We start from the raw sequence: 14,253 nt of genomic DNA on the forward strand, positions 1-14,253 counted from the left end.
TGATCTTGAGGATTGCATTGTTTCAGCTAAAACCTACTTTCTTTTGCAAATGGTGGGTCAACACACGGTCTCTAACTTTGACAGCTGAGATAGAATATGTGGGGACAGAGCTTTCTTCATTTGTTCTCATGAACTAAAAAGCAGTAGAATTTTCCCCTGTATTTTCCTGCTATTCTGTTCAGCTAATATGCATGCCAAGCCACTGCTGGAACACAAAGGAACATTGTTCCACTAGATTGAAAATTGAACTAAAAATTTATTTGAAATGATAATTTGTTTTCCTCATATCCAAGATGTGGGAAGCTTTACAAGTAGATTTGCATTTTTTAGGGTTTTTTTGTTTTGTTTTGTTTTGTTTTCAGGCAGTATGTCTGAATCCAGCACAAAATCTAGGACAAGTCTGAACAATGACGTTACTAGACCAAGAATAGGTGTGTCCCTAAGTAAGCAAATACATTACTTGAAAACTCATCAATCAATACTAAGGGGAAAAAAGGGATGATTTAGAAATTAAGTTTCCTAACATGATTATATAAATTTGCCTAATAGTAAAATCCTACAAATCAGGATACATTATATCAACATAAGAGAAATTTAAGTTCTAATTATTATTGTTAATTTGTGAGGCAAGTAAAAAGAAACCAGTCACTATTTCTGAAAATTCTGCCAATGTAACTAATATGCTAAGCCTTTTGACAATATATCAAAAACAAGTAAAAAAGGAAGCAGTTAAAGCATCTGAGGGTTCATCAGGCATGTTTTTAAAAAATCTGAAGAAATGGCTGCTCTTTGAATTGTATGAAATGTTTGACACCCTGTATTCGAAACCTTTGTTTCAAGCTTACTGTATTTGTTGTGTGCTTCTCTTCTAGTTTTATGGGTTATTTACTGGATGGATGACTCACAGAAGAAAATACACATGTCGTTTTACCTTCTAGTCTTTGACTTGATTACTAATCTTCCTGTGCTGAGGCAATGTTACAAATGTGAGAAATTTAAGTGCATCAGTTACACAAATAGGCTTACTGAGCAGAGTGATGCAGAACAAAGATCACCAGATGGGTCACAGGGCCGAATTCGAAGGAATTGTATGAGGCTGAACCACAATGTTACTGTGCTCTTAGGCTGTTAATAGTCAGCTACTGTTTCAGTTAATTTAATAAAAGCATGAAAAAGAAAGAAAGCAGTTAACTAAAATATCAATATCATACTCTTATGAATTTGTTATGTATAACATAGAAGAACACATTAGACATACCAGACTCAGCATCCAGGTATTTTGACAATACTGTTTGGAATGCTCGCTGAAGAATGGGGTGTTGATGGATACAAATACACAGTTTGATAGGAGAAATAAGACCTAGTGTTTGATAGAGAGTAGGGGAACCGTAGTTTACAATAATCTATTGTATATTTCAAAACTGCTAAAAGAGAGGAGACAAATACTTAATATGATGATATCCCAATTACACTGATTTGGTCTTTACAAATTATGTGATTGTATTAAATTATCACATGACCCTGAAATTATGTGCTTCTATTTTGTATCAATAAAATTGTTTAAAAACAAAGTTTAATTTAAAAAATAAAAATAAGTCCTTCACAAAAATAAAAGAATGGAGTATTGTCTTAATGACTCATTTTTTACTTGATTTATCCAATATTTTCACTGGGCTGACAAGACTCCCAAATCAAAAATGTCCAGAGAGAACAACGGTATGTCTATTGTCTCTACAGTTTAAAATCTTGAATTGTGAGACATCAAGAGTATGGGCAGTCCCTGCTGTTCTATATGGCTCATTTTCCCCTTCTGCTCACTCAAAGTGTCTAATTAGCAGCCACACTTATTTCTCATTGCCTTTAGCTCCTCAATCAAGGATTTCTGGTGAAGGAACCCTGCTGCGGGTGCTAGAATTTTTTTAAAAAAGAAAGAAAACATGAAACTCATCTTCATGTAATCAGCCCATAAATACCACCCCTTCATCACCAAGGGAAAAGAGAATGATTTTCCATTTCCTATTCCAAAAACACTACTAAGACTATTTTTAGTTTACTTCATCCTTTTATGTCTGATCTTGGTAACTCTTTTGTCAAGATAGGCATAAGGAGAGAATAGAAGAAAGAAAAAAAATTGAAAATTCTTAGAATCAAGTGAATTGCTTATGAAACCTGCAAAGATAGGCAAATGTCCATCTTGTTGTCAAGAACACCTTCAGTCTATAAATATATAAAATATGACCCAAATAACCCAAAGACTTAAAATTTTAAATGAGACAAGCAAAACTATATGTTAGATATTTAATTTGTTATTTAAGCTACAGCATTTTAAAAATATGTCAAAGGAATTCATTCATTCAACAATAGTAGTGTCCAACGTCCCAGGCATTTTCCTAGGTACTGGGGATAAGAGTGAGCAGAACATGATCCCTGCATCTAGGAGTTTAGAGCACAGAGATAAGAAAAAGGTAATTTAAAATGCAGTGTGTAAACCACAAGGCATTTTAGGAGATATAGGAGAGACACAAATCTTAAGAGCATGGAAATGTCCTAGTAGAATTGACATCTAACCTGTGTCCCAAATGATGAATAGAGCTCAGTAAGGCAAAAAAAAAAAAAAATAGTACTTCTAAAAAGGTGAAATGGCAGAGTAAAAACCTCTGAAAATTCATTCTTCCATTAAAGCAAAAGAACACTTGCAAAAATGATTGACTTTTTTTAGAACCCTGAATTTTTCAGAACCCTGAAAATTAACCAACGCCTTGCAACAACGTTAAGAGCATTATTCCAAAAAAACAACTGAATCTCAGTAAGAACAGCAAGTGCTATGGTGTTTTAATTTGGTTTATTTCCATCCTCCTCTTTCCAGCTCTGAGGCAATTATGGAAACTAATAGCCTCACAACCATAATAGCTATGAAAACCAGCAGCCTAATGGGCCCTGGATAGAGCAGAATGGGATTGCAGCTCTCCAGAAGCCTCATCCTCAGAGAACTGTCTCTATTTGACCCGTCTGCTATCTCCCTGAAAAGCCTCATTCTTAGGGTTTATCTTTGTTTTGTCCTGACTCAGAGCTCACTCTGCTCAAGCATTTGTAGAAAACAATTAGTAGTAACTGTTTAATAGTACAGTTGCCTGAGGCAGTAATTCCAGTTGGAACTAACAAGAAGGTGACCAAAACACATAAAATAAAAACCTGGGAAATGAAACATCCATAGAGTGCTTTTAAAGGCCCCATATCTGGAAATTTGGAGAGCCAGCCAGGCGCATGTGGAAGACTGTTTACATACTCAGGAAAGATCTAAGAAGGTCCTTCTCTCTCATCTCTGACTGACCATGAGGCGCTGTGCAAGCAGGAAGTGAAAGCTAAGGCGGACCTGTGAGCTGCCTGTGAAAGCATTGAAGGCATGCCCCGACACACATACGCACACACATACACACACACACGGAGAAAGAGGGCGGGGGGAGAGAGGAGAACTCCTCTGCAAAGCCTGGGAGACTTATTGATTGCATTCATTAGCTGATCAGTTAAGCTAACTGAACACACCAAGCATCAGTGGATTCAAAAAGAATACAGAGTATACAGGTTCAGTCCAGGAAATTCAAGAAAAAAAAAACAGTCACTAAACAAACACACACAAACAAAAAACCTCACAGAAGGTGGTGGGAAGGTGGGAAAATTGGATTTCTTGCTATATTACTTAAAATGTTCAGTTTTCAACAAAAATTTATGAGATGTGCAAAAACAATGGGAAAGGATGATGCATATAAAGAAAAAAAAACAGAAGTCAATAAAAAAGGTACCTGAGGAAGTTCAGATTTTGGACTTACTAAACAAAGTCTTTAAAACAGCTATAAGAATGTGGCTAATTTTTTTTTAATTCATGTGTTAAGAAAAATTGAAAGAAGGTGTGAGAATTCTATCTTACCAAATATAGTATATCATTAAAGAAATACAGATTAGGCTGGGTACAGTGGCTCATGCCTGTAATCCCAGCACTTTTGTAGGATGAGGTGGGTGGATCACAAGGTCAGGAGTTTGAGATCAGCCTGGCCAACAGAGTGAAACCCCATCTCTACTAAAAATACAAAAACTAGCCGGGGGTGATAGCATGCACCTGTAGTTCTAGCTACCTGGGAGGCTGAGGCAGGAGAATCACTTGAACCCAGGAGGCAGAGGTTGCAGTGAGCTGAGATCATGCCCTTGCACTCCAGCCTGGGTGACAGAGTGAGACTCCATCAAAAAAGAAAGAAAGAAAGAAAGAAAGAAAGAAAGAAAGAAAGAAAGAAAGAAAGAAAGAAAGAAAGAGAAAGAAAGAAAGAAAAGAAAGAGAAAGAAAGACAGAGAAAGAAAGAAAGAATATAAAAAATAACTAAGTAGAAATTCTGGAACTGAAAATTATAATAATTACTGAAAATGTTAACTAGGAAAACTTAATAGCTGTTATAAAATACTAGACTATTAGACTGTCAACCAAGAATTCTATGTCCAGCAAAGCTAAAATTAAGAAGGAAATATGTTCCCAGATAGGCAAAAACTGAATTAGTTACTAGCAGCCCTGCACTATAAGAAACACTAAACAGAATCTTTTAGTCTGAAATTAAAGAACATTAGACAGTAACTAGAATACATGCAAAGCAATAAAAAGTATGAGTAAAGATAACTACATAGGTAAATGTAAAGTCAGTAAAAAATGTATTTTCATTTGTAATTCTTCTACCTCAACTAAAACTGTATAAAACAATAAGAACACTGTGATGATGGATACAAATGTATAAAGATGTAATTTGTATGATAATAAGAGCGCAAAAGAGGAAAAAGAGAATGTAGCTATGCAGCAAAACAGTTTTTATATACTATTAAAACAAAGCTCACGTTACTCCAAAATAGATTGCTTTAAATTAAGAGGTTAATTTTGAACCCCAGGGTGACAATTAAGAAAGTAATTGAAGATAATATAGTAAGAGAAACAAAAATAAAGTAAAATGGAACACAAGAAAATATCTATGTAACACAAAGAAGGTAGTAACAGAGGAATATCTGTATGCATGTTATACAACCATAATGCAATGAAATTACAAAGAAATAAACAGAAATTTGGGAAATACACAAATATGAGGAAATTAACCAATACACCTATCTCTAAGGGAGAATCAAGAACGCAGAGGGTGGAGCTGTGATCCCAGAGTGCAAAGTTATGATTCTAGAGAGCAGAGGCATGAACCACAGAAAATTACTCTCAAGCCTTGAAACCTCATGCAGTGTGCCCAGGTACATTGCTAAATTACTTGAGACTGGTAACTCCTTTTTTCCTTCCATTTTTCTTTCATTTAACCTAGATGTCTGTAATAGCTATCCTATACCTGCCCATCATTGTATTTTGGGAGCCAATAACTTTTTCACAGGTTCATATTGAAAGAAATTGTGCCTCAGAATGAACTGAATCCAGAACCTCCCCTGGACTGAACTTAGAATATTTAGATAATGAGATTTGCAACTTCTGAGTTGATGATATGTAGATGAGATTTTGGACTTAAGTTGACGCTACAATGGGTTGAGACTTCTAGAGACCTTTAGGAGTGGTAAATGTATTTTGCATGTTGTATGAATATTAATCTTTGGGGGCCAAAGGGAGGGACTGTGGTAGGCAAAATAATGACCCCTGAAAGTTATCCATGCCCTAATCCTCCCAACTTGTAAATGTTATCTTACATGACAAAAGGGATTTTGCAGATGTAATTAAGGATATAGTATATGCCATATTTGCATTTCCTCCTAAACTGCATTTCTATGGGGCTTAGAGAATAATCTTGCTAATAATTGCTAATAAATTGAAGTCCCTAAATTTTACATATTGACTTTTATTTTTTAACTAATTTTTATAATGTATTTGGGGTTGAATTCTTGATCAAAAACAAAGCTAACAAACCTTTTTTTTTTTATGGGAGACAGAGGGTTATCCTTCTGGTAAATATGATATTCTATATGTTGACTCAATCATGAAAAGAAACGTAGCTGAAAATTTAAGAGTTGTCAATATTGTTACTTGTAAGTTTAAAAGTCTGTTTTAAGAACTTTTTTAAAAGTTTAAAATATATATATATCGTATACACACATATATTTATATATACACGTACATATATTAATATATATACACATATATAAATGTACATATGCTTATATATACACACATATATATACCTCTATACACACATATATGTAAAGGTGTATATATGCATGTGTGTTTATATTTACCTATATATGTGTATATATATAATTATATGTATATACATATACATGGTCATGATTAAGAATACATATATGGTCTATAACATGTTATATATGTACACATAATTATATACATACACATATATAGAGGTAAATATATATATACACACTCATATGTGGGTGTATATATAGAGGTACATAAACAGATATCTATTATTAGATCACTAGGTCTCAGAAAGACAGAATTCTGGGGTAGTGTGAATAGGATGTACGTTGCTTACCTACGGAGTCAAGAGAAAGAACTCTCAATTATAAATGAGAATGTGTGCCTCCACAGGTTCTCTTCTTGAAGCCACACTATCAAAAACTTCGAAGGGTCTGGGATTGTATCCTATTTTCAAGCTAACAATTATCCTGCCACAGTTGCATGGGTGCTGAAAGAAACTGAAAAACCCCTGGATCATAGAACTTTATTACTCACAGCAAAAGTAGTAGCCAGAATGCCAGCCTCTGCACCAGTCCCCCAAGCCCTAATTCCCCTTTGCTATGTGGCAATTAACTTTAGGTGTCAACTGGATTAAGGAATACCTAGAGAAATGGTAAGGCATTACTTCTGGTAAGGCATTACTTGAGGGTGTGTGAGGGTGTGTTTCAGAGGAGACTGGGCTGTGAGTCAGTGTACTGAGTGGGGAAGATCTGGCAGGCACCATCCAATCAGTTGGGGGTCCAGATAGAACAAGAAAAGGACAGAAAATAATTTACTCTTTCTCTCTTCTGGAGCTAGGACACTCTCTTCTTTCTGCCTTTGGACATGAGAACTCTAGGCTTTCTGTCCTTGGGACTCCAGGGCACACACCAGTGACTCCCTGGTTTTTCAGGCCATAGACCTCGGACTGAGAATTACACCATCAACTTCCCTGGTTCTGTGGTGTTCAAACTTGAACTGAGCCAAACTACCAGCATCCCAGAGTGTCCAGCCTGCAGATGGCCAGTTGTACTTCTCAGCCTCCGTAATTACATGAGCCAATTCCCCTAATAAATTGTGTGTGTGTGTCTGTGTCTGTGTGCGTGTGTGTGTGTGCACAGTGGGGTACTATTGGTTTTGTCTCTCTGGAGAACCTGAATAACCCGGGGTGAAGTGGAGAGGTCCAACTGATGCCTGCACACTACAGGTTGCATTACAGAAGAAGCACCCAGAGATTAGGTAACACAAATCTTTAAAAACAGACAAGCATGAACGCCTTTTATTTCAAGGTAAATACTCTCTCTACCATCCAAGGTTATAAACAAACCTCCTTGGATCTGAATGGAGACACTATTCTCTATTTTCTGAGACTATTTTCTACATAAACATCCTTGAAAAGATAGTTCAAAACCAAAGCAGTCAGGGCCTCTGCTCTCATGATGTAGGAGACATGAGAGACCCATGGAGAATTGTTTCCCAACACACAATGAGTGAAGCTTTGTCTCCGAATTTACATTTATTGTTTTCATCCTAATATTTTGATATATACCTTTCTATGAAATTAATCGTTGTACAGATTGAGAAAGCATGCCATTACTTACTTATAAAATTGTTTAATACCAGCAAGTTCTGGATGGCTTCTTCTGAGTTCTTTTTTGAATAAGTCAGAATCCTGCTTTAAATAAACCATCATAGGTCAGAATGTTGTCAAGCATGAAGCAGCAATGTTGGGGAGTTTTGGTGACTAGAGGTGACTCCTCCAGGGTTTTCTATAAATGTTGACTCATATGGAGATAATCAGATAAGGGTTAAGTCTTGTATTACTGTATTCCCTCAATTAGAACTTCAAGAGACCCCCTCAGCTATGTATCTCAGTGATGGTCATGTAACAGTGTTAAGTTGCTGTTATAAATGTACTTAAATACTACATAGTTTCCCTCTTTTGGAAAATATTTTCCCTAGAAATCCGGCCAGACAAAAAAAATAATATTCCCAGACCTATTAGCTTCCTGTGGCTGCTGTAACAAATTACCACAAACTTAGCAGTGTAAAACAATGGAAATTTATTCTCGCATTGTTCTAGAGGAGAGACATTTCAAATTAGCTTCACTAAGCCAAAATCAGGGTGTTCCCAGGGCCATGTTCTCTCTGGAGGCTCTAGGGGAGACTCGGTTCCGGTGCCTTCCAGCTTTCAGGTAGCTGCCAGCATCCCTTGGATTGTGGCCACATCTCCAGGAAAGGTCTTTCATCAGTATGGCATAAAAGGGGCTTCAGTTTCTTGTTCTCTACATGCTAACTGGTTATCAAGTTTGAATTAGAGAACTACATAACAACATATACCTTGACAATGGAATTGTCAACAAAATATACACATGATGATTTCCAGGAATGGGTTCCAACAATTAATAAATAAGTAGAGGATATATAAGATTTTCCATGTACAGTATCTTTTAATTTAATATGATAATTTTAATGACAAAGACCCAACATAAAACGCTAGTAAACAAAGAGTGCCACAAAATATATCAACAAGAGATTTTGATGATGTAGACTACATATCAACATCAATAGGAACAGCTGTGCAGTGTTCTCAAAATTTCATGGCTATAAAATCACTTAGACAGCGAGTTTGTTAACACATAGATTACTAGACTTCCCAACAGAAATTCTGGTCCAGCAGGTTAGGGGCAGCATCCATGAATCAGTAGTTTTAAAGGTCACCCTCCAGTTATTCTGATGCAGGTGATCTCACCATGAGTTGAAAATGAATGATGAAGTGTGGACCAATCCTAAGTGAGACTTCCCACACACCGGAGATGATCATCCGGGTTCTAAGTACTCAAGCTATCATAATGCCATGATTGCTTGGGCAACAGCAACCTACAAATCAAGCTCTTTCTTGCAGTGCTATAAGACCTTAGCCACAGCTCTGCTGCATTTCATAGATAGTAGAAGCACAGGCAAAACATCAAGACTTCATCTTGTATTCATCAATCCTTCAGTATCATTTTATATTTTCAGTAGTCTGGGCTCTTGAGGCTATTAAGCAAGGTTAGCTTCCCAGAGAAATTCAATAAAGCTGCTCTCTGATGGTAAGGCTGGTTAGGTCAGAGTTTTATGCAGCTGTACTTAAGGACACAGCAAGAAATCTGATAGCTGGTGAGAAAGCTCTCTTGCACTCTAGGAAAATTCCAACTTCACAGGCTATGAACATCACTAAAAGCCACTAAGTTAACGATAAGGGCCAGTCACAAGTAAAACTGTGAAGTGTCAGGGTGTGGGGGGGGCAGTTGGCAGGGGTCAACATTTCCTTCTCCAGATCTACGTGAACCCTGCCCTGTTCCTCTTCAGGAGCCAGGAATGAGCAGCACAGCATTGGGATGGCTTTGAAGTCTTTCAAATGAGACTACAGGCAGAAGGACTTGCCATTCCACCTCTCTGCTGCACCAGTAAACAGGGCTCTTCCCTGCTGAAAAATCCTTCAGCTTTATTTCCATAATAATAAAGTCTAAACTCCTTTGCCTGGCAGACAAGACCCCATAATATCTGGTTCCTACTAACATTACTAATTTGTTGGTAATCAATTTTTTCTCCTACTACAACTTCGCATTGCCCACCCCCAGCCCTCCATCTGTAGCCCACAGATACAATCCTCCTGGCATCATATTGAGCCTTTGGACTTCTAGCTAACATCAACTTCTCCTGCAAATCCATTTCCCCTTATCCCTCTGCATGTTGAGTAGACTATGCCTTAAACATCTCCAGGAAGTGTCATTTACCTGCCCTACAGTGTGAATAGTGTCCCTGGAGGTGCATACAGTGGCCCTGACTCCCTCTGGAACTGTGATGTAGAGGTCTCTCCATGAGGGTTTCCATCTCTCTCAAGGAGCTGAGTTTTCTCCTTACACCTCCGACACCGTTATTTTAGTCTTCATCTTGTGGGTCTACCTACCTCTCTCAACTGTGAGCCTCTTGAACACAAGTCCTATGCATGGTTCTATGATGCAGTAAGCATTCTGTAAATCTTTGATGAATGGTTGGATGAATGAATGAGTGAATCAATCAATCAATCAATCAATCACAAGGCTTTTAAAGAGACACTTTCCATATGTTGAGACCTGAGCCCTCAAGACACTTGGAATGAGTCAAAAATAGTACTGATAACAAGCCTGAAGAAGACTTCTATCATCGTGTAAATCCATGCCCCAGGAAAACTTTATACTGAGCCAATTATCTTCATTGGCAAGGAGAAAGGGAAGGCTGTCACTGGACTCTATTCTTGCCAATAATTAACAGAGTTGACTTTCCAGCAACTGGCAAGGTTGAGAACTAGATGAACAAGCCCACTGTGTCCTTCAGGAGTTTGGCAAAGAATGTGACCAAAAACATCAGGCTCAAGAAGAGCCCCAGTCTGGCAATGATGTCCTCCTTCACTGTGGCATTGAAACATGGATTTGTCGAGCATGACATGCTTGACTTCACCGCCAGTGTCTTTAAGCTGCTTAACAGGAAGCCCCAGGCAAGGTCACAAGCCCTTTGTCCTAAGACGTGCACCATCTAGCAGATTTGGAACTGAGTTTTTGTTGAGTACCTGATTGGATGAATGTCAAGACCACTGACAGTAAACCTAAGAGCTGTGGTGTGGTTAGTGCCTGCCACAGTATCAGCAATTTGCTAAAGGCAGCCTGAGAACATCCCATGTGAGAATTCCCTGATGGCAGGATACCTAGAAAGAGACCCTCTTTCCGAACAAAGGCTCATGGGTTGTTCTGCACAACTCTTCACCCTCCGCTCATTCTTTGAAAAGGAGGTGACCTAGACACACGCTCTTCACCTCCCAAAACCTGTTACTGACAAATATTAGGAAAGAATTTAATTCAAAAAAAATCTTCATTTTTTAGACCCTATCTTTCTTCCATTTGACTTTAAAACACGCAAGAATATGCTCTGAAGTATTATATGTAAAAATAGAAGGCTTGAAAACAGCATAGAAATTCACAGTTCAAAGCAGAAGGAGCTAATTAATAAGCTGCCTTCCTTTCTCCTTTTCTGCGATTTCTTCCCACTGAGCAGCTCTAAATACTTGATGTTGAGTTGGGTTTTTATTTTTATTTTTTTTTTAAATAATCGCCTATGCATCACACAGACCTCTCCCTGAGATATATTGGCCTGGTACATAAACAGCTGGTGTGCTCCAGGGGCAGTGTATATTTTATTCTGGATGGAACCCATGATAAGAAACTGAATTTAGAAAGCATTTTGTAGGAAACTAAAGTCAGCCACTGAATAAAATACAAAGCAGGGGCTTTAAAATGTGCTCTTATTCATTAGAATTTAATGCATCAAAAGTTATTTTATGTCTAAAGTGAGAAGGACAAGAGGAAAAGAATAGGCTGCGCAAAACTAAATCCCCTAAAGACATTTATATTATTCTTTCAGAATAAAGTAAATTCTAAGAGATAAATAATTTCCCATGAAGTAAATGTACTGCATGTTCACAGAATAAACATAACGTGTTCCGTTCTTGCTCTATCCAACCCACAGCAGTGTGTGCTTACCCTCCTCTTGGAAATAGAGCCCTGCAAAGTTTCACGTTGTGGAGGAAAATCGAACTTTAACTGATTGAAATCACTGATTTATTGTAGCCATTGCCCTGTGGTCCCCTAACAAAGAATACATAACCACACAAATATCTAAGGACATGCTACCCTTCCCTGCCATTAACTCCAGAGATCATGGTGCTTTCTGCCCTGCCCAGCATCCTGAGTCTGGGCTGATTTAATTCATGAAGGTTAAGAGGAGGTTAATCAATAGAGGATAATCCATTATAAAAATATCTGCAGGCTTTTGACTGTGAGGGAAATGTGAGTGAGAAAAGGGGAAGCTTTTGACAAAGAAATCTAGCACATTGCTACTCAAACTGAGGCAGCAGCTTTATCTAGGAGTTTGTTAGGAATGCAGAATCCAGGGCTGCATCTCTGATTCAGTGCTGCAGAATCAGAATCTGCATTTCACAGGGTCCCCAGGGATGCATATACACATTAAACTTGAGAAGCATTGGTCTAGAGAGTGTCTTCTCTAAAGGAGCTCACAGACTCACTGAGATGGCAAGGTCAAAGCAGGAGGCGAGGCCCCAGATGATCTAAAAGGGTAGCAGGGACTTTAGATATTTTTGAGATTCAGAGGAAAAAAAGACCACAGTCAAGGACAAGACATGACAAAGGCCTGTAGAGGTGAGCCTTAATGCAGAAGTGTCAAGTGGAGAAGACTTGGCAAACCAAAGATACAGAGAGGGAGGACATTGCCAGAGAAAAATGAGGCTAGTTTCACGCATGAGACACAACAGACAGAGCAAAGGAATAGAGGCAAATAGGGAATTTCTGATCAGAGAGTTGAGTCCAACAGAAAGGGAGCATTGACTCCTCCTCTAACATTTCAGGGAGGCTCTAGTGTCTGTAACGTGCTGGCCTTGCACAGAGCTTTCTCTCAACACGCTTAGAATCATGTCAGGGGTCTTGTAATGGACTAAATTGTGTCTCTCTTCTTACCGCCACATAGATATGTTAAAGTCTAATTCTCATTGTGACTGTGTTTGGAGATAAGACCTTTAAAGAGGCAGTTTCGCTTAAATGATGTTTTCTTTTATTTGTTGTTGTTGTTGTTGATGTTGTTGCTCTTTGCTTTTGGGTGTTATTTTTTTAGACGAAGTTTAGCTCTTGTTGCCAAGGCTGGAGTGCAGCGACCCAATCTCGGCTCACTGCAACTTCCACCTCCCAGGTTCAAGCAATTCTCCTGCCTCAGCCTCCTGAGTAGCTAAGATTATAGGCGTGCACCACCACACCCAGCTAATTTTGTAATTTTAGTGGAGACGGGGTTTCACCATGCTGGCCAGGCAGGTTTTGAACTCCTGACCTCAGGTGATCCACCCACCTTGGCCTCCCAAAGTGCTGAGATTACAGGTGTGACCCACCATGCCTGGCAGGTTAAATGATGTTAAAAGAATGGGGACTTAATCCAATAGGACTGGTGTCCACATCAGAAGAGGAAGAGACACAAGAGAAGTCCATGCACAGAGACAAGAGTGTGAGGCATACCAACAAGAAAGGTCTCAGGAAAAACCAACTCTGCCCATACCTCAGTGTGGGATTGTTAGCCTCCATGACTAAGAGAAACACTAAATTTCTACTGTTTAAGACCCTCACTCAGTGGGATTGTGTTATGGTGGCCCTAGCAGACCAACAGAGTAAACAATAAGGTTCCAAAGTAATGTTGATGTCGAAATAGAATTTGAACTTGAGCCTTTAGTTCATGAGCAATGTTTGGAGATAATAATTGTATTAGTCCATTTTCATGCTACTGATAAAGACATACCCAAAACTGGGTAATTTAAAAGAAAAAGAGGTTTAATGGACTCATGGCTGGGGAAGCCTCACAATAATGGCAGAAGGCAAAAGTCACGTCTTACATGGCAGCAGACAAGAGAGAAAATGACAGCCAAACGAAAGGGGAAACCCCTTATCAAACCGTCAGATCTCGTGAGACAACCACGAGAAAAGTATGGGGGAAACAGCTTCCGTAATTCAATTATCTCCCACTGGGTCTCTCCCACAACACACAGGAATTAGGGGAGATACAATTCAAGGTGACATTTGGGTGGGGACACAGCCAAACCATATCAATAATCTAAGCAGGATGGACTAGAGAAAGATTCGAGAAAAGTAAGAGAAGAATTACCATCAAGTCTTTGGGTATTACTTCACCAGCAAGATGGAAAGCAATAATGGAAGCAATTTAGGAGCTGTTGCAGAGAAAGAAGGCCTAGAATCACTGAAGGCCTAGAATTACCGAAGGCTTAGAATCTCCGAAGGCCTAGTGTCACTGAATTTTAGAGTGAAACAGAATATCTTAGCAATCACTTAAGTCAACCATCTTCATTTTTAACTCATAGGGATTCAGTGACCCAGGAAGAACAACAGAGACAGCTTCACAGGCTTGTGACCTGTGAAGCCACACAGGGCACAATGAGGAGATGTCCTGACATTTGGTTTAATGCTCTGTCATCA

The sequence above is a fragment of the Papio anubis genome, chromosome 6, assembly GCF_008728515.1.
Source record: "Papio anubis isolate 15944 chromosome 6, Panubis1.0, whole genome shotgun sequence".
NCBI lineage: Eukaryota > Metazoa > Chordata > Mammalia > Primates > Cercopithecidae > Papio > Papio anubis.